The 11,634-nt window shown below is 50.2% G+C and overlaps 1 long non-coding RNA gene across 1 annotated transcript; it reads left to right on the top strand.

The window, feature by feature from the left end:
* Positions 1–647: 647 nt before the first annotated feature.
* Positions 648–4,054, top strand: LOC112618944. The gene is made up of 3 exons (XR_003118145.1): positions 648–1,004; positions 1,280–1,369; positions 2,275–4,054. It is a non-coding gene; the product is annotated as an uncharacterized LOC112618944 (long non-coding RNA).
* Positions 4,055–11,634: the final 7,580 nt, after the last annotated feature.

Raw genomic sequence — 11,634 nt, 5'->3', positions numbered from 1 at the left:
ATGCTTTAGAGACTGCCTGGGTTTCACCCTGGGCTCCACCGTATGCCCACTGGATGGCAAGTTAATTTCTCTGCGCACTGGTTGTCACATCTGTAAAATGGGAAACTAATTTATTTGTCTCATAGGTACCCATTGTTGGTGCAAGAATTCAGTGAGATAATACATCTGAAGTCCTTTTACAGTGCTAGGCAATACTACCTATTACCATATAAGCTGCCACTGGAAAGATGCACGCACTTTCACATGGGTCTTCATGCCATGGCACACATTAGCCGGCAGTGTTTCTGAGTGGTGTAGAACATAGTTGTGCATCCCAGACACAGTGAAATATGGTTATTTTGCTAATATCCTGTTTCTGGCAATTAAACTACTATGTCTCCTTTGGGAAATCACGAGGGTGGGTATGTGCCCCATCTGCTTATGCAGAGGGTGGAGGACCAGGCAGAATCGGGAGGTCTGAGCTGGCCTCCCTCTGCATCCCGCCCCAGGCACCTGCCTCCTCTCCAGCTTATCTCCCCCATCCCCTTCCCAGGTTGCCATTGACAACCTGCCATTCTCAGAGCATGCTTCTGAGCTGCCAAGTCTTCACACCTGCTGGCTCCTCCACCTGAATGCCCTTCTCTCCATCCTCTTCCTGGAAACCCCAACTGATTCAGGATACAGTTCAGTCATCACCTCCTTCATCCAGTCTTCTCTACTTCTTTGTCTTAACACTGAAATGGCCAGCATGTTCTTCTACCTGCCCGCTAGACATGCAGGCCTAAGGTCCCGGGAGGCAGATGCCGACAGATGCATCTCAGTATGCCCGGCACCCCCACCCCACAGGGGCTGTGCTGGTTGCTGTTGGAATGCTGCAGGGCACAAAACGGATAATGCTGGAGGGAGAAGACAGACAGCAAACACAAGGCTCAAGAAACTCTAGTATGTAAGAAGAGGACACACATGATGGAAGAGGGAAGCCGCCATGCAGAGTGCCTGGTGCACTTTTAAATGGGAGAGTCAAGGTAAGCTTCACTGCAAAGGTGACCTCTGAGCAGAGGTCTGAGGGAGGTGAGGAATGAGAAGAGTGAACAGCCAGTATGAAGATCCAAGGTGGGAGTGTACTCCCGGTGTGTTCAAGGGAAGCACCGAGATGAGCGTGGCTGGCACAGAGTAAGAGAGGGAGGTCTTAGCAAGTGGGAGGTTCTGGTAGTGCAAGGCCTTGTGGCCTTGGCAAAGACTTTGCCTCTTGGAGGATTATAAGCAAGGTGTGACTGGGTCTAGTGTTTGTATTTTAAAGGGATCATCCCGGCAGCTATGTAGAGCATCACTATAGGGGTCAAGTACCGCAGCAGGGACAGCAATTAGTAGGCTACTGCCAAGAGTCCAGGTAAGATATGGTGGTGCCTTATGCTAGGGTGGGAGCAGGGGAGGTGGTGGGAGATGGCCAGTTGCTGAGGTTCTAACAGAGGTGGAAGATGGAGCTGTCCGGGTTTCCTGACGGTTTAGGTATTTAAAGTGAAAGAAAGAGCAGAATCAAGGACGACTCCAAGGTGTCGCCAGAAGGATGGAGCCGTCATTAACCAAGTGGGGAAGACTGTAGGGGTGGTGGGGAACAGGTTTGCAGAGGGAAAGATGAGGAATTCCGTTTGGGATGCATTATTTGACATATTAGATCTGAGATATCAAACATCTAAGGGGACAGTTCGAATGGGCAACTGCTTGTAGGAGTCTGGAATTCTGGGAAGAGGATCGAGGCTAGCATTAGAAATATGAAAGCCATCAGCATACAGATGGATGAGCTCAGAAGTGAGAGAGTGTAAGGAAGAAAGAGCCACCGAGGCCTGAGCCCAGTGCGCTGCAAGGAGTAAGGTGGGGAGGGAGGAGAACCAGCAAAGGATGCAGGAAGAAGCGCCCATGGCAAAGGCGAAAACCCACTTGTTGAAACTTCAGTGCGTTGGCGCTGTAATAAACAATTGTAATAAAATAGCCGCCATTAATTGAGTACTTACTCTTTGTTAGACACTTCACATATAGTTTTCCCTTTGATCCCAAGATTTGGCAGTTCTCATTCCCATTTTACAGATAAGGAAACTGAGGCTCAGAAAGGTAAAGCTGCCTGACCAAGGTTTCACAGCTAGTTATAGCAGTGCAGCAAAAAACCCAAGCTTCAAGTTAGCCCAACTAACATTTTTTGACCATCTGCTGAGAGCTGAGTGCTCTTGATAGACATTATCCTATTTAACACTCTCAATACCCTTGCAAAAATACATGTCATTTCTACCCATTTTACAGATGAGGAAACTGAGGCTTGGAGTCTCATTAAGCGACCTAACCAAAAGTTACCCAAGGAAAAATTGGCTGGCGGAGATTTGAATCCTGGTCTTCTGCCTTCCTTTAGACACTTGGGGTGCTCCTGAGTCTGCATTTGGAGAAGGGAATAGCATTAAGGTATCAGCTGAAGCTTCTCAGCTTGAAATTCTAGTCCTCTTCCAGAGGCCAGATGTTAGGCTGGTGTCACGGGGCTGTCTGCTGAGTCCTAGGCTGGGAACAGAGAGGGAGGGGACTCTGTTACCAAATCCCAGACCAGGCACTCCCAGGGAGTCCCTTCTTCCCCACCTGCCTGGCATCTGGCCTCCGCCAGCTCCTGCCTGGCTGCCAGATGTACCAGCTGTGGCTCCTCTCCACGGAGAGTCTCATTTATTAATTAACGTGGACGCCAAGGGGGCAACTTCTCAGACCCAGCCTCAGAGCAGATCTTGGCACATTTTTCAGACTTTGTTTAATAATTTATCATCTTTTAATCGTAAAAATAATTAGCACAAGAGCGATAATCTGTGCTCTGCTGAGAGCAGACCAACGGAGGAATTTTCAGACAGTTCCAGAACCCAGAAAGCAGAGCTTTGGCAGCGAGGAGAGGAAGGTTGGCTCCAGGCCAGGTGTCCTCTCCAGGACTGGCCCCTGGGAGTGAGATGTCAAAGATGCCGTCTGGCTTTTGGGGGAACTCGAGGACCACGCTGCTTTCCCAGGATTTGAGGCTCCTGCTCCTAACTTTGACTTGGCTCACTGGATAGCTCTCTGGGAAGTTCCTTCTCTCTCTGGGTCTTAATTTTCCCACCTGTAAAATGGGAGTTCAATTAGACAATGAGCAAGGACACTTTTGTTTAAGGCGCCATGATCCAATGAGATAGCAAACGTAGCAGCAGTGGCAGTAAACACAGTGAGCTGGAGTGCCCATGAGAGCCATGAAGCCTTCCACAGTCCCCGCTGCCTCCCACCCCGGTCAGCTTCTGCATCCCCAGGTGCTCAAAGAGCCCTGGGACAGACTCAGCTCCATCAGGTATAAACCGTGTGGTCTGGGGCAAGTCCATCCCCTCTCTGAGCCTGAGTTTACTCAGCTGAAAAGAAAGAGTGATCGCTCACAGCTCTCCCAGAGAAGATCCAAGGGAGAGGATGACGGGGTTGCCCCTTGGAGACATTGATCTCATTCTGCCCCACATTTAACTGCCACTCCCTGTCCAGACTTTGGGTTCTAGAGGGCGGGGCAGGACTGCTTCATCCTCTGTGCCTAATAGCCCTGGTAGTGACCAAATGAGCTAAATGTTCTGCCAATTCCAGCAACCTGTCTTGAGATTGTTCAACCTGTACAGGCAGACACATCCTCCTCACAGGGTGGCAGCAAGGTCCGGTGACTCTGGATAAAACCACAGCAGTTCAAGAAAGCGACTCCTCCTCTTCTTGTGGGGTCTTGTGCAAGCTGTTTTGCCTCCAGCTGCCTCAGTCTCTTCATGTGAAATTGGGGATATCTGTCTTAGATTGGAGGTCCCCAGAAGCAGACCCAGAGACAAGAATTCAAGATCAAGTCATTTATTTAAGAAGAGATCCTGGAAACTCCAACAGGGAGTGGAGAGGTGAGACTGGGAAGGGGAGGAGAGCAATGAAAGGCGGGTGAATTAGCTGCTGACCACGCTGGACCCAGGCCCACTGGGGCCATCTCAAGGGTTGGCAAACTACAGCCTACAGGCCAAATCAGGCCTGCCTCCTGATTTTGTAAATAAAGTTTTATTGGAACACAGCCATGCCCACTCATGTCTGCATTATCTATGGCTGCTTTTCTGCCGCAATGACAGAGTTAAATGCTTACAACAGACACCATATGGTCCTCCAAGCCTAAAATATTGACTCTCTGGCCCTTTGCCAACAAACTTCCCCAGCCCCTGGTCTAGAACGTAGTGTAGAACTGACCTCAGAGCTGTCTCCTTTGAAGGACAGGAAGCTGGGCTCTTTATGCTTCCACCCCAGTCCATTGCTGACTGTTCCTAGGGGCCCTAACACCTACTCCCCTAAACATACACTTCCAGTGCCAGGGAAGCACACTCTGGCAGCCAGAGGAACCCCAAGGAAGAGTCATGGCAGGTACGGGGCAGTGAGTGCCCAGGAGAAGTTGGAGACCAGGGCCACAGCTGCAAGATCTCAAAACTGTTAGAAGGACTAGATCAGATCATGTTTGGAAGTACCAAGAACAGGGAGTGCTCCCTAATACTCCACACCTTCCATCATTACCACCAGCCCCTAACCAAAGTCTTTCCTGGCTGGCTCATTCCCAAATGATCTGCGTTCACCTCCTCGCTGGGCCTCTGCCTGCCTATCTTTCTTAGGTGCTGCTGATTTCTGAGCTCCAGGTGACTCTGGTCCTGGGAAGAGGGTTCCTCTCCAGGCTCCAGCTCTGGTCACAACTGCACTCGCATTGTCCTCTCCCTGGCTCCGGCGGGCAGCCCTGCCTTTCCTGCTTCATTCTCAAGTGCCTCCTGCCTCCTGCCTCCTGGGACTCCATAAGCCCACCCACCTGGGCTCTGTCCTCCTCAGCCTGAATTTTGGACCTGCTTGAGGTGGGCAGGGGACACTGCCCTCTGGTCTCCATCCCAGCAGGCAAATCTTCTCTCCCTGGTCAGTTATGTCACCCCTCGGCCCCACCACCACTCTTAGTCCATTCTGCTCTTGCTCTCCTGTGCCATCCAGAGGCTGTCAGCACCACCTGGGCCTGGCCCTCACCTTTTACCCACCCCTCCTGGCGAGTATTGCGGGCAGTCGGCTCTGGGCTGCTTTCAGAGAAGGACGTGGGCAAATAGATTTGACCAGAAGGCAGTTAGCATGATCAGGGCTCAGTCTGGGGTCATGGTCAGGGCTCAGTCTGCTCAGTCTAAGACCAAGGTCAGGGCTCAGTTGAGCAGAGGCCAGAGTCACGGCTCAGTCTGGGTTCCAGTTCAGGATTCAGATTGAGGCTGGAATCAAGGCAAAGCCTGAGGTCAAGGTCAGCGCTATACTTGGGCCGAGGCCCAGGGATCAGTCTAACCAAGGAGCACAGCACGCCCAACTGGTTTATCTAACCGCTCAGCCCAGGCTATAGCTCCTGCCCCTTGGCTCGCCCCTCTGGCCCTCCCTGGGAACCTCTACCCCATCCCTCCCTACTGGGGTGCCTGCATTTCCATTCATGTGTGCGCCCTCCTGGCCAGGCGGTGAGGATTCCCAGGTCCATCTGTCTGCTGAGCTGTCGTGGGAACCAAGCTCAGTGAATGGGCCCAAGCCTGTCTCCCTCTGGAGCCTGCCTCCAGACTGTTGGCGTTCACGGCTCTGCCTCGCAGCCTCCGAGCTGGGCTCGTGCTGCTGAGTCCAAACGCCGTCCACTGCTCAGTTCCAGCCAGCCACCAAGCACTCCCCAGATGGGCAGGGACCGCGCCATGCCTGCCTGCCTCCTGCCTCAGGCACTGCTCGCTCCCTGCCAGAGGCCCAGGGGAGGTGCCCAGTCCCCAGACTCACAGCCCCGGGGGCCATGCAGGGCCGGGGGAGGGCAGGGAACCCACCTCCACCAGCTCCAGGGCCCTGAACACCATCCAATCAGTGATTGCCTCCAGCCTGGCCACTGGCCCTGGTGAGGCCTGGCCTCCCTCCAAGTGCCTGTCGGCCTGTGTCCTCTAACCACACAACTGCGCAGAGGTCTTGGGGAAGCCAAGGTGATCCATACAATGTGACCCCCAGGGACTCTGTCTGAGAAGCTCCAGGCAGCATAGAGTCCAGAATCAGGCAGCCCTGGGCTTGCATGCCGCTGCTGCCACTTCAAGCTGTGGGACCCTTGACGAGTTACTCTGTGCCTCAGTTTCCTCATTTATAAATGGGAGCTTCTAGGTTGTAGTGAGGGCTATTAGAAGGTGTAAATCCCCTGCAGGGGCAGGAGCTTGCAGTCTCCATCTATTGTCTTTGTCTGCCTGGCACCCCTGCCCCCTTCTGGTTGTGACACCCCCTCCCTGTGCCAAGCTGACGCTTCTCCACAACCTGTGGGTCTGGTGGGGCAGCCAGTCCTGGGAGCTGGCCCCCATGGCCATGGAACAGGCACAAGCTGGCTCACAGACAGAAGCAGAGCAGAGACGGAGAGAGGTTGCATGAATGGTTGGTCTATTGACATCACCTGGACCCCCAGAACCCTAGGGCCAGGCCCTCCCAAAGCTCCCAAGAACAAAGCTAATACCTCCCTTTTAGCTGAAGCTGTTGGACATGGGCTCCTATCTCTGGTGACCTGGTGACAGGGTTCAGAAACAGACAGGAAGCACATATTATGGTTAAGAGCCTAGACCCTGAATCCACAATATTGGGGTTCAAGTCCCAACTCTGCCACTTCTTAGCAGTATCACCTTAGACGAGTTACCCAAGCTCATGGGATGGCAGTTTCCTCATCTGTAAAATGGGGATGACACTAGTATCCACTTCCAGGGTGGTTATGAGGATTCTTTTAATTAATACATGGAAGACACTTAGAATAATACTTGGCTCGTAGTAAGTACGGTGTATAAGTAAGTATGGTGTATAAGCATCTGCTAGTATTTTTATTTTTTTTAAATCATCCCCTGCTCAGTTGTCCAGCCTAGAGGATAAGATGGGATACTCGACAAATATTTATGGGGTCCCTACTGTGTGCTCCACTCTGTGATGCACTGGCCATAAGGCTGCTGTGGGCTCCATCCTCCAGGGGCTCACTGCTGGTAAGGCTGGGTGGCAGAGGAACTGCTACTCCAGGGCCGCCAAGATGAAGCTGCACCCATGGCACCCATGGCACCCACAGCACCCACTGCACAGTCAGCTACTTTCTAGTAAGCCTGTGGGGTGGCCAGCCAGGGTTTGGGCCAGGGCTCCCAGTACTCATTTGGTCCCTGGAATCTTTATCTGATGCTGGGGAATTCTTTCTAAGTAACTGGAGCCCCCGAGACCCTGCTGACCAGTATCCTTGAGAAACCCCCTCATTTTCCCCAAACCTGACATCCCCAACTCTTACTCAGGACCATGGGGAACAGGGGATCGTGGACACATTGAGAAAGTCATGCAGAGATCTGGGAGAGAGGGTATGGGCTACAGCAACGAGTGGCCAGAAGAGTTTCACGGGGACCCCAAAGGACAGAAAGTGACTTTGTTGTCCAAACAAGAACATTAAGAGAGGAGGAAGGAGGCAAACTAGGGCAGACTCTTAAGTTCGTGTAATTAAGCACCCCTACCCTAGGCCACATTAAGAGTGGGTTGTACCCTCTGATAGAGATTCAGAAAACCTGGGTCAGACAGACAGCGGCTTCCTTGACAGCCAGATATCCCAACCTGAGCCTGGGAGGCTCAGGGGAGGCAGAGGGGCTCAGACCAGTGGACAGAGAAAGGCAGGTTGAGCGTGTCCAGGAAGTGTCAGGGTCTGCACACTACTGCCAACCTAGTATGGGCACCAGTTCCAAGTTTTGGTTAATTAAACTTTGCAATACAATTTTTGCAAAATTATATGAAAAGTGTGTAATAATCGTTATTAACAGTGACATTTGTATCACAGTGAGAGGCTACATGGCATGAGGGTTAAAAGTGGAGCTTCAAAATGCCTGGGTTTGACCAGTTTCACTACTTAATGGTTATTTCGCCTTGAAAAAAAGCACTTCCCCTCTCTATGCAGCAGTTTCCTCATCTGTCAAGTGGAAATAATGAAATAACATAATAGTATTCACCTCATAGAGTTGTGAAGAGAATTACATTCTAAGACTTACATGGGAAGTCTTAGAAGAGAAACTGGCACATAGTAATAAATGTGTATTACTTGTTATTGAGCACTTACTATATATCAGGTACTGTGCTAAACACTTTATTTGCATCATTTAATTTAATCCTCACAACAATCTAGGAGATAGGTGCTCTTTTAGCCCCCATTTCACTGATGAGAAAACCAAGGCACAGAGTAAGAGATTTCGCCTGGGCTCCCGTGGCTCTTAAATGGCTAGCTAAAATTCAGGTTCAAGATTGTCTGAATCCAGTTTAAACTCTCAATCAGGGGTCAAATACAAAAATGGGGATGATAGAAATGAGATCCAGCAGAAAACAAAAAATCGAGCTAGTTGTGTACAGTAGAGACATGGGGGGTGTGGTGAACTGAAACCCTTGTGCCCTGTGTAAATGGTCTAAATGGAGCAGACCGCTCAGTGCCAGCTGACCAATGCCCTGAAGGGCTCCAAGGGCTGGCATTGTGACTGGGCCCCAAGCTGAGTGAACCAAGTCCTCTGACCATAGAGGCTGGAGGCAACCATCTTCAAGAGACCATTGAAGCCAGCCTCCCATGCTCATAGCCCCACATCAATGCTCAGAGTGTGAGTCTGTGGGTCATTAGTCTTCCTCCACACCCACCAGCCTCATAATGCTGTTGCGTTATGTCCTTGTCCCGCTTCTCCAGTCCCTCTCTCAACCCCTAAACTCTACCTGGAGCTGGAAATCCAGAGAGCTTCCCTAAGAGTTCCCTCCATCTCCTGCCTTAACTGGAACCAGGCTCTTTCTCAAAGACACCTCCTCCTCTGCAGCCCCCCAGAGATGTTGCCGTCTGCTCATTTACCCTGTAAGAATCAGAGGTGGGGTTGGTATCCATCTTACACTCCATTGCTCCTCTTCGGCCTAGAAAATAGCACACCTTTGAGGGCCATGCCATTCAGCTCTGCTACCCTTTCCCCTTGCCTCATTGTGGTAGACATTGTTGTTGATATCACGATCAGCCCCCAGAAGCCTTTGGCACCTGGCTGAGGTCTTCTTTTTCACTTTAAGCTTTTATTTCATGCTTTTGGCTTTTTTACCCTGTGCCTTTATCTTGGGTGAATTTGACATCCACAGGAACTATCCATGCAGCACGCAGGCTTCTCAGGTCCTCAGTCTCATCTCCAATAATCCTCTCTCCCACATCCCCCAGCTACTCATTCCCTGTCTCATCACAAGCCTTGCCATGACCCCAAACTGTAGCCCCCAGCATAACTAACTCAAGCATCCTGCTCTCTGACCAGCCTACTCTACTTCTTTACAAGCTTGCATCATGGGCCTTCTTTAGCTTCCTCAAGACTTTCATCAACCTCTTCATCTTTCTCTCAGCCTATCAGTTGTCTTCCTCTGCTTCTCCTTTTATCCTGGCATAGATTCTGTGGTCCATCATTTTACTAACACTCCTACAAATACTCCAAATTCTCCCCCACCACTTTCTCTTCTCTACCTGTTTATCAAAACCCCAATCTTCAATGAACCCAAATCTTTGCTGTCTCGTGCTGCACACAAACCTACAAAATTCATGATCACTGGCTTCCTGTGATTCTCCAACGTTTTTTCATCAGCTTCCTCTTTTGCCTTCCATGACTTTCAAACATTCCCAGACTCTTCAAACCTCATATGCTTTACTCCTTCCCTCTCACTCTCATCAGGTGACCTCACCCCTTCCCAGAAAAAATGGAATTGATCAGAAAGGAACTCTCCTACAAAACTACCTACATCAGTACCCATTCTCTCTCCCACCGCTGCATGAGAAGAGGGGTCCTTCCTCCATGCTCCTCCTGTGTTTTGAACCCCATTGTCTCCCACCCCACATTATTCATTATTTCTTCTCTCTCCTCTGTATCCATCCACTTCATCTTAAAAGGATCTTTCTTGTTGACATTTAAACACTTATGTCTCTCCCATCTTAGGATAAACCCTCCTTGGCTACAGGTCTCTAGTTATAGGTCTCTCTCGTCTCCTTCACTGCCAAACTGCCTCAAAGAGTTGTCACTATGTAATCCCTTGGTATAAGTTATTGGCTGGGACTATGGGCCCTGGAGCCAGACTGTCTGCTTTTGAATTCCAGTTCCATTTCTCACCAGCTGTGTGACATCAGGCAAATCACCTAACCTCTCTGAGCCTCTGTTTCCTCTTGTCTATAAAATGGAAACACATGGCCGGGCGCGGTGGCTCAAGCCTGTAATCCCAGCACTTTGGGAGGCTGAGACGGGCGGATCACGAGGTCAGGAGATCGAGACCATCCTGGCTGACACGGTGAAACCCCGTCTCTACTAAAAAATACGAAAACTTAGCCGGGCGAGGTGGCGGGCGCCTGTAGTCCCAGCTACTCGGGAGGCTGAGGCAGGAGAATGTCGTAAACCCGGGAGGTGGAGCTTGCAGTGAGCTGAGATCTGGCCACTGCACTCCAGCCTGGGCGACAGAGCGAGACTCCTTCTCAAAAAAAAAAAAAAAAAAAAAAAAGAAACACATGTACCTACCTCAAAGAATCACTGTGAGGGTTAAAGGAGTTAATACACATAGAGCACTTAGAACAGGGCCTGCCCATAGTAAGTGTTCATTTCCTATTTGCCATTGTTTGCTATTATTATTATTGCTCTGATTGCTTCCTCTCCTCCCTGCTCCTTCCTCCACCCAGTAATCTGATTTCTGCCCTTTATTCTACCAAACAGCTCTGGCTAAAGGTACTAGTGTTCTTCTTATCTCTTAATCCAAAGGACACTTTCCAATCCTCTTCTTATTCGACATCTCAGCGAGTTGACCATTCCTTCCTACTTTAAACATTCTCTCCCTTCTACCTCTCTGAGGGTTCCTTTCCAGTTTCCTTTGAAGTTTCATCCTCCTGTCCCAGACATGGATTTGGGTGGCATTGCCATGAGTAACTCCCTACCCTCCTTAAGACAGGGTCTCCCCAATTGATATTGACAACCCAAGGCTCTCCTCTGACCTCAAGACAAAATCCTACTCAACACAGCATTCCCAACCACTCTTGAAATCAAATACAACCAAAATGAACTCATGACCTCCCTCCCACTCCATTTTCCCAAAACAAACCTGGTCCTCTTTCAGATGTCACCACCATCTATCCGGTTTTGCAAGTCAGAAACCTGGAAGCTATCATTTTTCTCTCCTGCTTCTTCATCCCCTCCAATCATTCCCCAAGTAATTATTACCTCCTAAAGAGCCCTCACCATTTCTACTGCCTCCTCTCTAATTCAAGCCAATCTCATCTCTTCCCGCTACCTGCTGACTAACTGGTCTCAATGCCAGATCCCTCTACCAATACTAATTTCCACACAGCACCCAAACTGATCTTTTCAAAAGACAGACCCAGTTTATCTTCACCTCACAGCCCTGCTCTCTTCCAGGTTGACTTCTTGGGCTCCAGGTATTGGAAAAATGGCTGCCACAGCTCTGAGCCTCACATCCTTTGCCTTTGAGTCCAACAGTCTCTTATCCAGAATTTCCTTCAAAGTCCCATAGCATCTCCATGGCTGTGATCAAACCATGTGCCTATCCTCAAACCAATTATTGTGGCCCAGGGGATGCAAAGTTGCG

Source organism: Theropithecus gelada, chromosome 1 (genome assembly GCF_003255815.1).
Source record: "Theropithecus gelada isolate Dixy chromosome 1, Tgel_1.0, whole genome shotgun sequence".
Lineage (NCBI taxonomy): Eukaryota > Metazoa > Chordata > Mammalia > Primates > Cercopithecidae > Theropithecus > Theropithecus gelada.
This window is presented reverse-complemented; position numbering and strand designations above follow the sequence as displayed.